General features: G+C 38.5%; 1 protein-coding gene across 5 annotated transcripts in view; it reads right to left on the bottom strand.

Moving 5' to 3' along the window:
- Window positions 1–15,428, bottom strand: part of UTRN (utrophin) — a 1,395,536-nt gene that overhangs the window by 465,328 nt on the left and 914,780 nt on the right. The window lies entirely within an intron of this gene.

Raw genomic sequence — 15,428 nt, 5'->3', positions numbered from 1 at the left:
CCCCTTTAGCTCCAAAAGAGGTCTGAGATGCATGACTATGCAAGGTGCTGGCAGCTATGGGGTTAAAATATTTATTTACAACTCAATCTATAACATATTTAAAGGGTCATTATACTGTAAAATAGTCTCCTGTTTATTAAGTTCCAAATAATTATACCTGCTAAAGTGTATTCAATTGTTTGCAAATAGCTCCTTTACTTTTTATTATGTCATGTTGAAACCACTACCTATATTGTAAATATCAATACTGCCATACTGGCTATAGAAAAGTTAGGGGAAAAAAGAGTCAGCAACAGAAATCAACCTCCCAGTGGGAGTGGGAGAGAGAGAGAGAAGAGCCCCATTTGAAAGGGCGCTCCTGAAGCATCTTTTAATACCATGAAGTCGTATCAGCTGGTTGCTTAAAGGGACAGTCTACTACAGAATTATTGTTTAAAAAGATAGATAATCCCTTTATTACCCATGCCCCTGTTTTGCATAACCAACACAGTTATATTAATATACTGTACTTTTTACCTCTGTGATTACCTTGTATCTAAGCCTCTGCAGACTGCCCCCTTATTTCAGTTCTTTTGACAGACTTGCATTTAGCCAGTCTGTTCCCTCTCACTTGTAAATCCACAGGCGTGGTCACAATGCTATCTGTATGGCACACATTAACTTACGCCCTCTAGCTGCGAAAAACTGCCAAATGCATTGAAATAAGGGTGGCCTTCAAGGCATTAGAAATGAGCATTTGAGCCTATCTAGGTTTAGCTTTCAACAAAGAATACCCAGAGAACAAAGCAAATTTGATGATAAAAGTGAATTGGAAAGTTGTTAAAAATTGCATTCCCTATCTGAATCATGAAAGTTTAATTTTGACTCGACTGTCCCTTTAAGTAGAAGTTGCTCAGTGATTGCCTGATCAGCACAGAAGCATATTTATATCTTTCCCTAGTACCTACATAATAAAATACAATTTTTTTTTGCTTCATGGCCTTTAAAGATTCAAATTTCAACTTTAACTGGACTTTTACAGAAAATATTTGCCAACTCCTGCCCATAAACATTTATTTATTTTTTATTGCAGCTCTACGTCCCCTTTATATGGCAACACATATGTTAAAGTCGCCATTTAAGTTTTAACTCAGATGCACAAAAGGCAATGAATGAACACATTTATATGATCATTCCTACACACAGAATGCCAAGAAATGTATTAAGCTTTGCCACAGCTTGGCATTAAAAACAGCATGACATATTGAGACATTACGGAAGCGCTTGCTTAAAATGCAATGTGAGAATTCACTAACGTCAGAAATGGTCACCCAGTGATGTCATCAAAGGATGAAATTATCCATGGCATTATCAGTTGCATCACTGATGACATCAAATCACCAATAATAGAACTAGTTGAAAATTCAATAGATTTGTTACCCAAATGCTAAAACACTAGAAAGTGATACAGTATAACTGAAAAAAAGCTGACTGGAAAATATCACATGAACATCTATATTTAAAAAAAAAAAAAAAAAAAAAAAAGGAATTTATTGTGCAGACCTAATGTGTTTGCTGCCCACGAGTCAGACAGAACGTGCATTTTTAAACAACTTTCCAATTTACGTCTATTACTCAATGTGCTTTGTCTCTTGATATCTTTGTTGAAATTTATACCTAGGTACTAATGGGAACTAGCTGCACATATATGCCTCTTTTCAATGGCTCAGCAGTTGTGTTTAACAATCTCCCAGTAGTCCATTACTGCTGCTTCAACAAAGGACACCAAGAGAATGAAACAAAATGTAATAACAGTAGAAGATTAGAAAGTTGTTTAAAAATTCATAATCAAAATCACACTAAAATTGGGGTTTTGCGTCCCTTTAATGTAAGATTATTTCCATGGAAATACAATATAACTAGAATTGCCTTATTTTTAGTGGCCTTCCAATACATGTTTTTGTACACTGGGGTGACATAGTAATTGGGGTCTGCTCCTCTGTATAGCGTGAAAGAAATGATGTAATATACTTGTATGGAATCTGTGCTCCATGTCAATAAGATCCTGGCTTAATGTTCCTATAAGCAAGTTTGACAAGTGGATATTTGTACATTTGTTCGAGTTAATGTTCCTTTAAAGAGAACAAGTGAGCCCTGAACTGTGTAGCAGAATATTCGTACACAAACACACCTAGTTCTTCTATTTTCTTCTTTGTTGGCTGTGGGTAAAATCGAAAATCAAAGAATGGCCTCGTCGTAATGACATAGCGGCATACAGAGAACTACCTTTAGCCCACGCAACAGGTAAAAGGGACATTCAAAGCAAAACTTTAGTCCCAATAAAGTGCTTGATATATTATTATATATAATGTGCATTTTGAAAAATGAACAAAAAACATTCTAATATAGTTTTATTTTTTATATAGCCTATTATTTAACAGTGGAATTGTGTGTGTCTGTGTGTTTATGTTTACAAGCCCCAGAAAGACTGGAGTGAATTCTGTAAGATGTGTAACCCTTACCCTGCAACATTCTAAACATTGATTGCTCAATCAGTGCAGTAGATCATTAAAGGGACAGTTAAGTCTTAATTAGACATTCATGATTTAGACAAACATACAAGTTTAAACAACTTTACAATTGACTTCTATTATTTAATTTGCTTTCTTCTCTTGTTATCCTTTGCAAAAACGTTTATCTAGGTAAGCTCAGGAGCAGCAAAGAACCTAGGTTCTAGCTGCTGATTGGTGGCTACAAATATACTGTATATACCGATTGTCATTGGCTCACCCATGTGTTCAGTTAGAAACCAGTAGTGCATCGCTGTTCATTCAACAAATGATACCAAGAGAATGAGCCAAATTTGATAATAGAAGTAAACTGGAAAGCTGTTTAAAATTATATGTTTTACCTAAATCATGAAAGAAAAAATTGGGTTTCATGTCCCTTTAATATCCGTCACCAATAAGCCACAGCAAAGAACGTAAGATAAACCACAATCAAGAGGCTTTCCAATGTGTATGACCCTGGGACTGTAAAACAATAAAATGAAAATATGCAGATTTTTTTTTTATTTTTTTTTTTACTGATGCACTAATTTTCTGACATTTAGGGGTCGATTTATCAAAGGCTTCACAAGCCCTTAGACCCACTATGGCTGCAGGTTCTCACAAGAGAACCTGCACGCCGTATTTAACAAGCAGCAGTCAGACCGCTGCTTCTCTAATATTTCGCCACCTCTGAAGTGGCGAAATGTAATCTCCGCGGTCTAGTCCGACCGGGGAGATTGACAGCTCCTGCCTGCACGTGATTGGCTGTGCGTGGGCAAGGGGCGGGATTGCATGCAAGCGCAAAATAGCGCTCGTTTTCTAATGCTGAATTCTGCCAGGGGAATTCAGCCCGCCAGAGACTAGCTGCGGCGGACTGGGACACGTATGTGCGCCCCTTGTCCGCCTCAGCTTGATAAATCGCCCCCATAGTATACCTAGAATACTAAATGCTTTAAAGGACAAGGGCTATTCTGGTGAAAAGAAAATCCATGTTCTAATTCATTTCAGAGTTGATATTACCATATTAACGTTTTAATGTCTATTTAAACACATACACTTTTAGGCCATTTAAAAACCTCTTGCTTTTTGGTAGGATCGTACTTGTCTCATGTCATAACCCAACCCCCCCCCCCCACCCCCACCCGAGAGGCCAAAAGCAAAGTTTGTAACCTACAAATTCAATTGGAGGTTTGCGCAATTTGAAAACCTAGGTTACAGCTTTTTGCCCTTTCTAGGGAGCGAGGGGCAAATTACAATTCTTTACACAAAAACAAGAGATGTTAAATGTATTTTTAATGATCCTTTAAAGGGACATGAGAACAAGAATTTTTCTTTTGTGATTCAGACAGACCATAATTTTTTCCCCCAATTTTCTTAACATATGTATAGGTTGAACTCTAACTTCTGTCTTTTTTCAACCTCATCTACTGTTACTATGTTACTTATATGATCAAATTTACTTTGTCTCATTGTATTCTTTGTTAAAGAAATATATAGATACGTACGTACCATGCACATGTCCAGAGAACTACATGGCAGGAAAAAATGCTGCCATCTAGTGCTTTGCTAATGTATAGCATTCTTGAAAAACTGCTGCCTTTTAGTACTGACACATGCACGCACCTGAGCTTACCTGTCTGCTTTTTAACAAGGAATACAAAAAAAAAACAAAGAAAATTTGATCAAATGGCATACTTTATGTGAATCATAAAATAAATATTTGGGGTTCCCTTAAAAAAACAAAGAACACTTGCACAAACGCCCACAACTGTTTTTATTATTTCCCAATAGCTGCTATGGGTAAAATAATATAATGATAACATACAGAAAACTACCTGTAATGCACCATCCACACTACAGGACATCATTTTGTTACAGTTGGATAATATAAATTATTTAAGCAAATATATAAACAGAAGGTATGTGAGTACTAATGCAAACACAATACAAATACATACAGCTATTTAATATAATTATGTTCCTAGTGAGGCTAATAAAGAAAATCTCTTGAGTAATAAAAAGGACTTTATTTTAATTACATGCATCACATTATAAAGCCAGGCACATATTACAACCGCTAATGAGTTTATGCTATTTATTCTATACTGATTTACAGAAGGATTTTATTCCCAACTGTACTAGTAAGTTATTTGAAGAATTTTTTTTTTTTTAATATACCGTATATATCCAATAAGCAAACTTTTTCCCTATATATCATTATAAATATGCTCACAAATTACTAACGTCCGTGTCAGTATTTACACAGGAGATCGTAAAGTTAAAAACATAATTTATGCTTACCTGATAAATTCCTTTCTTCTGTTGTGTGATCAGTCCACGGGTCATCATTACTTCTGGGATATAACTCCTCCCCAACAGGAAATGCAAGAGGATTCACCCAGCAGAGCTGCATATAGCTCCTCCCCTCTACGTCAGTCCCAGTCATTCGACCAAGAAACAACGAGAAAGGAGTAACCAAGGGTGAAGTGGTGACTGGAGTATAATTTAAAAGATATTTACCTGCCTTAAAACAGGGCGGGCCGTGGACTGATCACACAACAGAAGAAAGGAATTTATCAGGTAAGCATAAATTATGTTTTCTTCTGTTATGTGTGATCAGTCCACGGGTCATCATTACTTCTGGGATACCAATACCAAAGCAAAAGTACACGGATGACGGGAGGGATAGGCAGGCTCATTATACAGAAGGAACCACTGCCTGAAGAACCTTTCTCCCAAAAATAGCCTCCGAAGAAGCAAAAGTGTCAAATTTGTAAAATTTGGAAAAAGTATGAAGCGAAGACCAAGTTGCAGCCTTGCAAATCTGTTCAACAGAGGCCTCATTCTTAAAGGCCCAAGTGGAAGCCACAGCTCTAGTGGAGTGAGCTGTAATTCTTTCAGGAGGCTGCTGTCCAGCAGTCTCATAGGCTAAACGTATTATGCTACGAAGCCAAAAAGAGAGAGAGGTAGCAGAAGCTTTTTGACCTCTCCTCTGTCCAGAGTAAACGACAAACAAGGAAGAAGTTTGGCGAAAATCTTTAGTTGCCTGCAAGTAGAACTTGAGGGCACGAACTACATCCAGATTGTGTAAAAGACGTTCCTTCTTTGAAGAAGGATTTGGACACAAGGATGGGACAACAATCTCTTGATTGATGTTCCTGTTAGTGACTACCTTAGGTAAGAACCCAGGTTTAGTACGCAGAACTACCTTGTCTGAGTGAAAAATCAGATAAGGGGAATCACAATGTAAGGCTGATAACTCAGAGACTCTTCGAGCCGAGGAAATAGCCATTAAAAACAGAACTTTCCAAGATAACATTTTTATATCAATGGAATGAAGGGGTTCAAACGGAACACCCTGTAAAACGTTAAGAACTAAGTTTAAACTCCATGGTGGAGCAACAGCTTTAAACACAGGCTTGATCCTAGCTAAAGCCTGACAAAAGGACTGGACGTCTGGATTTTCTGACAGACGTCTGTGTAACAAGATGGACAGAGCTGAAATCTGTCCCTTTAATGAACTAGCTGATAAACCCTTTTCTAAACCTTCTTGTAGAAAAGACAATATCCTAGCGATCCTAACCTTACTCCAGGAGTAACCTTTGGATTCGCACCAGCATAGGTATTTCCGCCATATTTTATGGTAAATCCTTCTGGTAACAGGCTTCCTAGCCTGAATCAGGGTATCAATAACCGACTCAGAAAAACCACGTTTTGATAAAATCAAGCGTTCAATTTCCAAGCAGTCAGCTTCAGAGAAGTTAGATTTTGATGTTTGAATGGACCCTGTATCAGAAGGTCCTGTCTCAGAGGTAGAGACCAAGGCGGACAGGATGACATGTCCACTAGATCTGCATACCAAGTCCTGCGTGGCCAAGCAGGTGCTATTAGAATTACTGATGCTCTCTCCTGTTTGATTTTGGCAATCAATCGAGGAAGCAGCGGGAAGGGTGGAAACACATAAGCCATCCTGAAGTTCCAAGGTGCTGTCAAAGCATCTATCAGAACTGCTCCCGGATCCCTGGATCTGGACCCGTAGCGAGGAAGTTTGGCGTTCTGGCGAGACGCCATGAGATCTATCTCTGGTTTGCCCCAACGTCGAAGTATTTGGGCAAAGACCTCCGGATGAAGTTCCCACTCCCCCGGATGAAGAGTCTGGCGACTCAAGAAATCCGCCTCCCAGTTCTCCACTCCCGGGATGTGGATTGCTGACAGGTGGCAAGAGTGAGACTCTGCCCAGCGAATCATCTTTGATACTTCCATCATTGCTAGGGAGCTTCTTGTCCCTCCCTGATGGTTGATGTAAGCTACAGTCGTGATGTTGTCCGACTGAAACCTGATGAACCCCCGAGTTATTAACTGGGGCCAAGCCAGAAGGGCATTGAGAACTGCTCTCAATTCCAGAATGTTTATTGGAAGGAGACTCTCCTCCTGATTCCATAGTCCCTGAGCCTTCAGAGAATTCCAGACAGCGCCCCAACCTAGTAGGCTGGCGTCTGTTGTTACAATTGTCCAGTCTGGCCTGCTGAATGGCATTCCCCTGGACAGGTGTGGCCGATGAAGCCACCATAGAAGAGAATTTCTGGTCTCTTGATTCAGATTCAGAGTAGGGGACAAATCTGAGTAATCCCCATTCCACTGACTTAGCATGCATAGTTGCAGCGGTCTGAGGTGTAGGCGTGCAAAAGGTACTATGTCCATTGCCGCTACCATTAAGCCGATCACCTCCATGCATTGAGCTACTGACGGGTGTTGAATGGAATGAAGGACGCGGCATGCATTTTGAAGTTTTGTTAACCTGTCTTCTGTCAGGTAAATCTTCATTTCTACAGAATCTATAAGAGTCCCCAAGAATGGAACTCTTGTGAGAGGAAAGAGAGAACTCTTCTTTTCGTTCACTTTCCATCCATGCGACCTTAGAAATGCCAGAACTAACTCTGTATGAGACCTGGCAGTTTGAAAGCTTGAAGCTTGTATTAGAATGTCGTCTAGGTACGGAGCTACCGAAATCCCTCGCGGTCTTAGTACCGCTAGAAGGGCACCCAGAACCTTTGTGAAGATTCTTGGAGCCGTAGCCAATCCGAATGGAAGAGCTACAAACTGGTAGTGCCTGTCTAAGAAGGCAAACCTTAGATACCGGTGATGATCTTTGTGGATCGGTATGTGAAGGTAAGCATCCTTTAAATCCACTGTGGTCATGAACTGACCCTCTTGGATCATGGGTAAAATAGTCCGAATAGTTTCCATTTTGAACGATGGAACTCTTAGGAATTTGTTTAGAGTCTTTAAATCTAAGATTGGCCTGAAAGTTCCCTCTTTTTTGGGAACCACAAACAGGTTTGAGTAGAACCCTTGTCCTTGTTCCGACCACGGAACCGGATGGATCACTCCCATTGTTAACAGATCTTGTACGCAGCGTAGAAACGCTTCTTTCTTTATCTGGTTTGTTGACAACCTTGACAGATGAAATCTCCCTCTTGGGGGAGATAATTTGAAGTCTAGAAGGTATCCCTGAGATATGATCTCTAGTGCCCAGGGATCCTGAACATCTCTTGCCCAGGCCTGGGCGAAGAGAGAGAGTCTGCCCCCTACTAGATCCGGTCCCGGATCGGGGGCTCTCGGTTCATGCTGTCTTTGGGGCAGCAGCAGGTTTCCTGGCCTGCTTGCTTTTGTTCCAGGACTGGTTAGGCTTCCAGCCTTGCCTGTAACGAGCAACAGCTCCTTCCTGTTTTGGTGCAGTGGAGGTTGATGCTGCTCCTGTTTTGAAATTCCGAAAGGGACGAAAATTAGACTGTCTAGCCTTAGCTTTGGCCTTGTCTTGAGGTAGGGCGTGGCCCTTACCTCCCGTAATGTCAGCGATAATTTCTTTCAAACCGGGCCCGAATAAGGACTGCCCCTTGAAAGGTATATTAAGTAATTTGGACTTAGAAGTAACATCAGCTGACCAGGATTTTAGCCACAGTGCCCTGCGTGCCTGTATGGCGAATCCTGAGTTCTTAGCCGTAAGTTTGGTTAAATGTACTACGGCCTCCGAAATGAAAGAATTAGCTAGTTTAAGGACTCTAAGCCTGTCCGTAATGTCGTCTAGCGTAGAGGAACTAAGGTTCTCTTCCAGCGACTCAATCCAAAATGCTGCCGCAGCCGTAATCGGCGCGATACATGCAAGGGGTTGTAATATAAAACCTTGTTGAACAAACATTTTCTTAAGGTAACCCTCTAATTTTTTATCCATTGGATCTGAGAAAGCACAGCTATCCTCCACCGGGATAGTGGTACGCTTAGCTAAAGTAGAAACTGCTCCCTCCACCTTGGGGACCGTTTGCCATAAGTCCCGAGTGGTGGCGTCTATTGGAAACATCTTTCTAAATATTGGAGGGGGTGAGAACGGCACACCGGGTCTATCCCACTCCTTAGTAACAATTTCAGTTAGTCTCTTAGGTATAGGAAAAACGTCAGTACTCGCCGGTACCGCAAAGTATTTATCCAACCTACACAGTTTCTCTGGTATTGCAACAGTGTTACAATCGTTGAGAGCTGCTAAGACCTCCCCTAGTAGTACACGGAGGTTCTCCAATTTAAATTTAAAATTTGAAATATCTGAGTCCAATCTGTTTGGATCAGAACCGTCACCCACAGAATGAAGCTCTCCGTCCTCATGCTCTGCGAGCTGTGACGCAGTATCAGACATGGCCCTAGCATTGTCAGCGCACTCTGTTCTCACCCCAGAGTGATCACGCTTGCCTCTTAGTTCAGGTAATTTAGACAAAACTTCAGTCATAACAGTAGCCATATCTTGTAATGTTATCTGTAATGGCCGCCCAGATGTACTAGGCGCCAAAATATCACGCACCTCCCGGGCGGGAGATGCAGGTACTGTCGCGTGAGGCGAGTTAGTCGGCATAACTCTCCCCTCGCTGTTTGGTGAAATTTGTTCACATTGTACAGATTGACTTTTATTTAAAGTAGCATCAATACAGTTAGTACATAAATTTCTATTGGGCTCCACCTTGGCATTGGAACAAATGACACAGATATCTTCCTCTGAGTCAGACATGTTTAACACACTAGCAAAAAACTTACAACTTGGTTATAATCTTTTTTATCAAAAAACGTACTGTGCCTCAAAGAGGTACTAACGATTAAATGACAGTTGAAATAATGAACTGAAAAACAGTTATTGCATCAAATTTTAAAACAACACAACTTTTAGCAAAGGTTTGTTCCCATTAGTAAAAAACAACACAAATTAAATTTGTACATAAGAAAACAAAACAACGTTTTTTATACACAGTCACTATAAGAATTCTCACAGCTCTGCTGAGAGAATTTACCTCCCTTCAAAGAAGTTTGAAGACCCCTGAGATCTGTCAGAAATGAACCGGATCATGCAGGACATATAAAAGTAGCTGACTGGAATTTTTTGATGCGTAGCAAAGAGCGCCAAAAACGGCCCCTCCCTCTCCCACACAGCAGTGAAGAGAAACGAAACTGTCACAATTAAAGCAAAAAACTGCCAAGTGGAAAATAATGCCCAAACATTTATTCACACAGTACCTCAGCAATGTAAACGATTCTACATTCCAGCAAAAACGTTTAACATGAGAATAGTTATTAAAAGGATTAGTGACCTTAACACAGTAGTTCCGGTGAAATACCATCCCCAGAATACTGAAGTGTATACATACATGTCATTTTAACGGTATGGCAGGCTTTTCTCATCAATTCCATTCAGAAAATAAAAACTGCCACATACCTCAATGCAGATTCATCTGCCCGCTGTCCCCTGATCTGAAGCCTTTACCTCCCTCAGATGGTCGAGAACAGCAATATGATCTTAACGACTCCGGTTAAAATCATAGTAAAAAATCTCTGTCAGATTCTTCCTCAAACTCTGCCAGAGAAGTAATAACACGCTCCGGTGCTATTTTAAAATAACAAACTTTTGATTGAAGTCATAAAAACTAAGTATAATCACCATAGTCCTCTCACACATCCTATCTAGTCGTTGGGTGCAAGAGAATGACTGGGACTGACGTAGAGGGGAGGAGCTATATGCAGCTCTGCTGGGTGAATCCTCTTGCATTTCCTGTTGGGGAGGAGTTATATCCCAGAAGTAATGATGACCCGTGGACTGATCACACATAACAGAAGAAAAGGCTCAATAGAAAATGTAATCTTATCACTACATACCCTGCAAATCCATGCATTTAACCCAGTCAAATGGGTTAAACACGGAGTTAAAGGGACACTGAACCCAATTTTTTTCTTTTGTGATTCAGATAGAGCATTCAATTTTAAGCAACTTTCTAATTTACTCCTATTATCAAATTTTCTTCATTTTCTTTGTATCTTTATTTGAAATGCAAGAATGTAAGTTTAGATGCCGGCCCATTTTTGGTGAACAACCTGGGTTGTTCTTGCTGATTGGTGGATAAATTCATCCACCAATTAAAAAGTGCTGTCCACAGGTCTGAACCAAAGAAAAGCTTAGATGCCTTATTTTTCAAATAAAGATATCAAGAGAACGAAGACAAATTGATAATAGGCGTCAATTAGAAAGTTGCTTAAAATTGCATGCTCTATCTGAATCATGAAAGAAAAAATATGGGTTCAGTGTCCCTTTAAAGTACCTGTTAGGAGAAGAGTTATAGACATTCAAATGGGAAAAACTATGCAATGTACAATGTATTCTGTATTCTTTATTTATGTTATTTTATTCTACAATAAAAATCATATCAACTAAAGTACTCGTTAGGAGCTGCATAGAACTGCTGCTGGCCCAAGCAGATACGCTGCATGAGCCAATCAGCAGTGGCAGCTGTGCAATCATACCAATCGCTAACCGTATCTGCTCAGGACAAGAAACTTGCAGGAATGGTAGTGCTAAGGTTACCTACTCTACCAAATAAGATCACATTTTTTTGCAATACTGTGTTCAATTAAAGGGAGAATACACCCATTTCTTTTTATATGCATTTATGTTGCATTGTATACTACATTGAAAAAGGTCTGGATAAAATAATAAATATTGTATACCCTTGCTGTGATCAGTTAGGGACAGATATAAACAAGCTTATACACTGATCAAACAATTATTTTAAAGCGACACTAAAGTAAAAATTTAACTTTCATGCTTAAGATTTTATGAAGACTTTCCAATTTAATTTATTTTCAAACTGATCACAATCTTTTTATATGCACACTCCTACTGAGTTCACTGTGTATACGTTCATGAGTCTGTGAGTGGATGATGGGTGTCACATGATAAAGAGGGCCAGCAAATTAAAGCAAATATTGAAGAAAAAAATGTTTTTATATTTTTATTATTTTATTTTGCACTTTTTGATTACGCAATTCAACTGTATTTAATAGTCCGTTACTAAAATATTGTAGTATCAGGATACTGAATATTGCAGGAAGCACTTCAGTCGATTTGTGGCAGCGGAAACATATTGAGTTAAATTACAGTAAAAGTTAACACATTAAATTGTTGAGGTACACAGTGTTAAAAACTTTACAAGCTTTTATTTATTTTATTTACCAGAATTTTATCGTAATATATTTCTTATTCCAAAATTGGAGTAGTTTGCGTTGGTGAGAATATGGTGGCCGGGTTGTGTATAAGCATTTAGTCATAAGATAGGCACATAACATAGTGACTGTATAATGCTCTAATTCACATGAGTAGAAAGTTGGCAAAGCTCATCTTAAAGGGTCACTAAAGACAAAATTAAACTTTTTGGATTTCAGATAGAGCATGTAGTTTTTAGAGACTTTCCAATTTACTTTTATTATCAAATTTTGCAAAATTGTTTTATATACACACTTTTTGAGGCACCTGCTCCAACTGAGCATGTGCACAAGTTCATAGGGTATACGTATATTAGTCTGTGATTGACTGATGGCTGTCACATGATACAGGGGACCGGCAAATGGGGGAAAAGATAAATTTGTCAGGAAAAAAAAAAAATCTACTGCTTATTTGAGTAGGTGTTATTGCATTGTCTTTTTATTATGCACTTTTTAATGATGTAATTCTACTGTATTTAGTAGTCCTTAAATATCTGGAGTCTGAATAGATTAAGCTATATTTTTAGCTTTTCATTTTTCCTTTGAATTTGCCTTAGAGGAGACTTGAAATAAACAGGCTTATTCTGATTATGGAAAACCAGCAAGTATATATCCTTGTGTTTCATATAGTATTTGTGTTTAATTTTGTACTGGAATTTTTATCACATTTTATTCAATTAATGAAATAATAAATGTGTACCCCAAAAATATATATTTTTTGCTATGTTTAATTAGACATTATAGTGAGCATGAAATTGTTAGTCCCTTTGACTGTACAATATAGTTTAAAAAGACAATAAAGTAAAAAATGTAAACTTGATTCAGATAGAACATGGGGTTTTACATTACTTTCCAAATGACTTCTATTAGCTGAATTGCTTCATTCACATGGTATCCTTTTTTAAAAAAAAGTAGGCTCAGGAGCAGAAATGTACTAGTGGGAGCTAGCTGCTGACTGGTGGCTGCACGTATATGCCTCTTGCCATTGGCTCATCTGACGTGCTAATTTAGCTTCCAGTAGTGCATTGCTGCTACTGGAACAAAGGATAACAAGCAAATTTGATGATAAAAGTACATTTGAAAGTTGTTTAAATTCATATGTTCATCTAAATCAAAATACAATTATTTCAGGTCCCTTTAAGAAAGGAATGCAATGCTCCAAATAAGAAAATACTCAAATATATATGCTACACACATCAAGACATATAAATTTACATATAATATTAGAACAGCATTGACAAGAAACGAAAAGCTGCCCATTGACAGATGCTCTAAGGCTCAAAGAGTATTTCTCTGTTCTACCCAAGAAGAAGTCCATAAATGTTGAGATAATGATTTGAATAAAGCGGGCAATTTTAAACAACTTTCTAATTTACTCCTATTATCATTTTTTCTTTGTTCTCTTTGAATCTTTATTTGAAAAAGCAGGAATGTAAGCTTAGCAGCTGGCCATTTTTTTGTTCAGCACCCTGGGTAGCACTTGCTTATTGGTGGCTACATTTGGCCACCAATCAGCAAGCGCTACCCAGGTGCTGAATTAAAAATGGGTTGGCTGCTAAGCTTTACATTCCTGCTTTTCAAATAAAGATACCAAGAGAATGAAGAACAAATGATAATAGGAGTAAATTAGAAAGTTGCTTAAATTGCTGATCTATCTGAATCATGAAAGAAAAATCATATCTTTATCTTTTTAAACAATAACAATTTTAAAGTAGACTGTCCCTTTAACTTTAAAGGGACACTAAACCCCCAAAAATTATTTCATGATTCAGATAGAGAATACAATTTCAAACAACATTCCAGTGTACTTCTATTATCTAATTTGCTTCATTCTTTAGATATCCTTTGTTGAAGAAACAGCAATGCACATGGGTGAGCCAAACACATAAAGCATCTATGTGCAGCCACCAATCAGCAGCTACTGAGTCTATCTAGTTAAGCTTTTCAGCAAAGAATATCAACAGAATGAAGCAAATTAGATGAGAGAGATAAATTAGAAAGTTGTTTAAAATTGCATGCTCTTTCTAAATCAAGAAAGAAAAACAATTGGGTTTCAAGTTTACCAGTGACTTCTATTACCAGCAGCAAAGTATAAAATACATAAAAAAATATTCATTTAGACTTATTTTTGTATATGAAATAACAGTTATTTATTTATTTGACACCACAAACCATTAACATGATCTCAACCTACAGACATGAAGTGTGGATTTACTCCCGACATTCTGTATCTGCTGCAACTCTCTGCGAGTACCTTCACTGGCTTCCCATTCAAAGAATGCAGAATTAAATTCAAAATTCTCACCCTGACCAAAGCTGCCCTCCCCCCACCTGTCCGCACTAAACAACAGTAATACTCCAGCCCGCCCCCTAAGATCCAACAATGACCTGCTCCTTGCATCTTCTACCATCACCTCCTCCCATGCTAGACTACAGGACTTCTCTTGTGCAGCACCAACGCTCTGGAACGCACCTCCTCTGACTTTCCCCTAAGCTGTCCTCCTTTAAATGCTCCCTAAAGAGATTTTTGTTCAGAGAAGTCTATCACCCAACTCAGTAACAAATGAATTTCACAGTTGCCCTCTGTGGTTTTTAATTATGTCACCACACCCTCATCTATCTCCTCACTATCATCATTCTCACCTGGCAGCCCCTATCTCCTGTTTCCCATCCTCCTACCCATCTAGATTGTAAATTCCCACTGGAATAGGGCCCTCAATTCCTCCTGTATTTGACACATTTTGTCGTTTTACTTTTATCTTTTGTACCCATGGAAAGCACTGCAGAATTTGTTGGTGCTTTATAAATAAAGAATAAGAATAATAAAAAATAAATACTGTTCAGTTTTGTTATTCAATATTTACTATTATCACATCAGTTTAACCCAAGCAATAATTTAAATGGCTGTAAGATTTGCCGGGTCACAATTCTATTTATTGGTAGAGATTTGACAGGGTATATGTCAATCACATTTAGGAATAAGATAAGCGCAAATGCCTATTTGCATTCATTTGCTATGCTTGAGCTTCACCGAGGACAGAAATGAGAAATATTGCTCTGCAACAACAGAACGGTGTGCAAGTCTGAGGTAATTAAATTCAATTGTACAGGTTTGCAATGAATTTAAGTGAATATTCAGAGCTGTTTAATGGTTCATATTATAGTTTTAGCAAATGTCTGACACTTTCCAAGGGCACATCTTGCTTAATCATACGCTGTTTATACATGGTGACTGCCATGCCAAAATAATACGGCTGGCTGATATTTTTCCGTCAATCAAACCACCCAGACATGGTCGTTCAGTTAACGTGCCATCTACTCTCATTTTAA

The sequence above is a fragment of the Bombina bombina genome, chromosome 4 (assembly GCF_027579735.1).
Source record: "Bombina bombina isolate aBomBom1 chromosome 4, aBomBom1.pri, whole genome shotgun sequence".
In the NCBI taxonomy this organism is placed as follows: domain Eukaryota; kingdom Metazoa; phylum Chordata; class Amphibia; order Anura; family Bombinatoridae; genus Bombina; species Bombina bombina.
The sequence above is the reverse complement of the archived record's forward strand: the minus strand, read 5'-3'. Positions and strand labels throughout refer to the sequence as shown.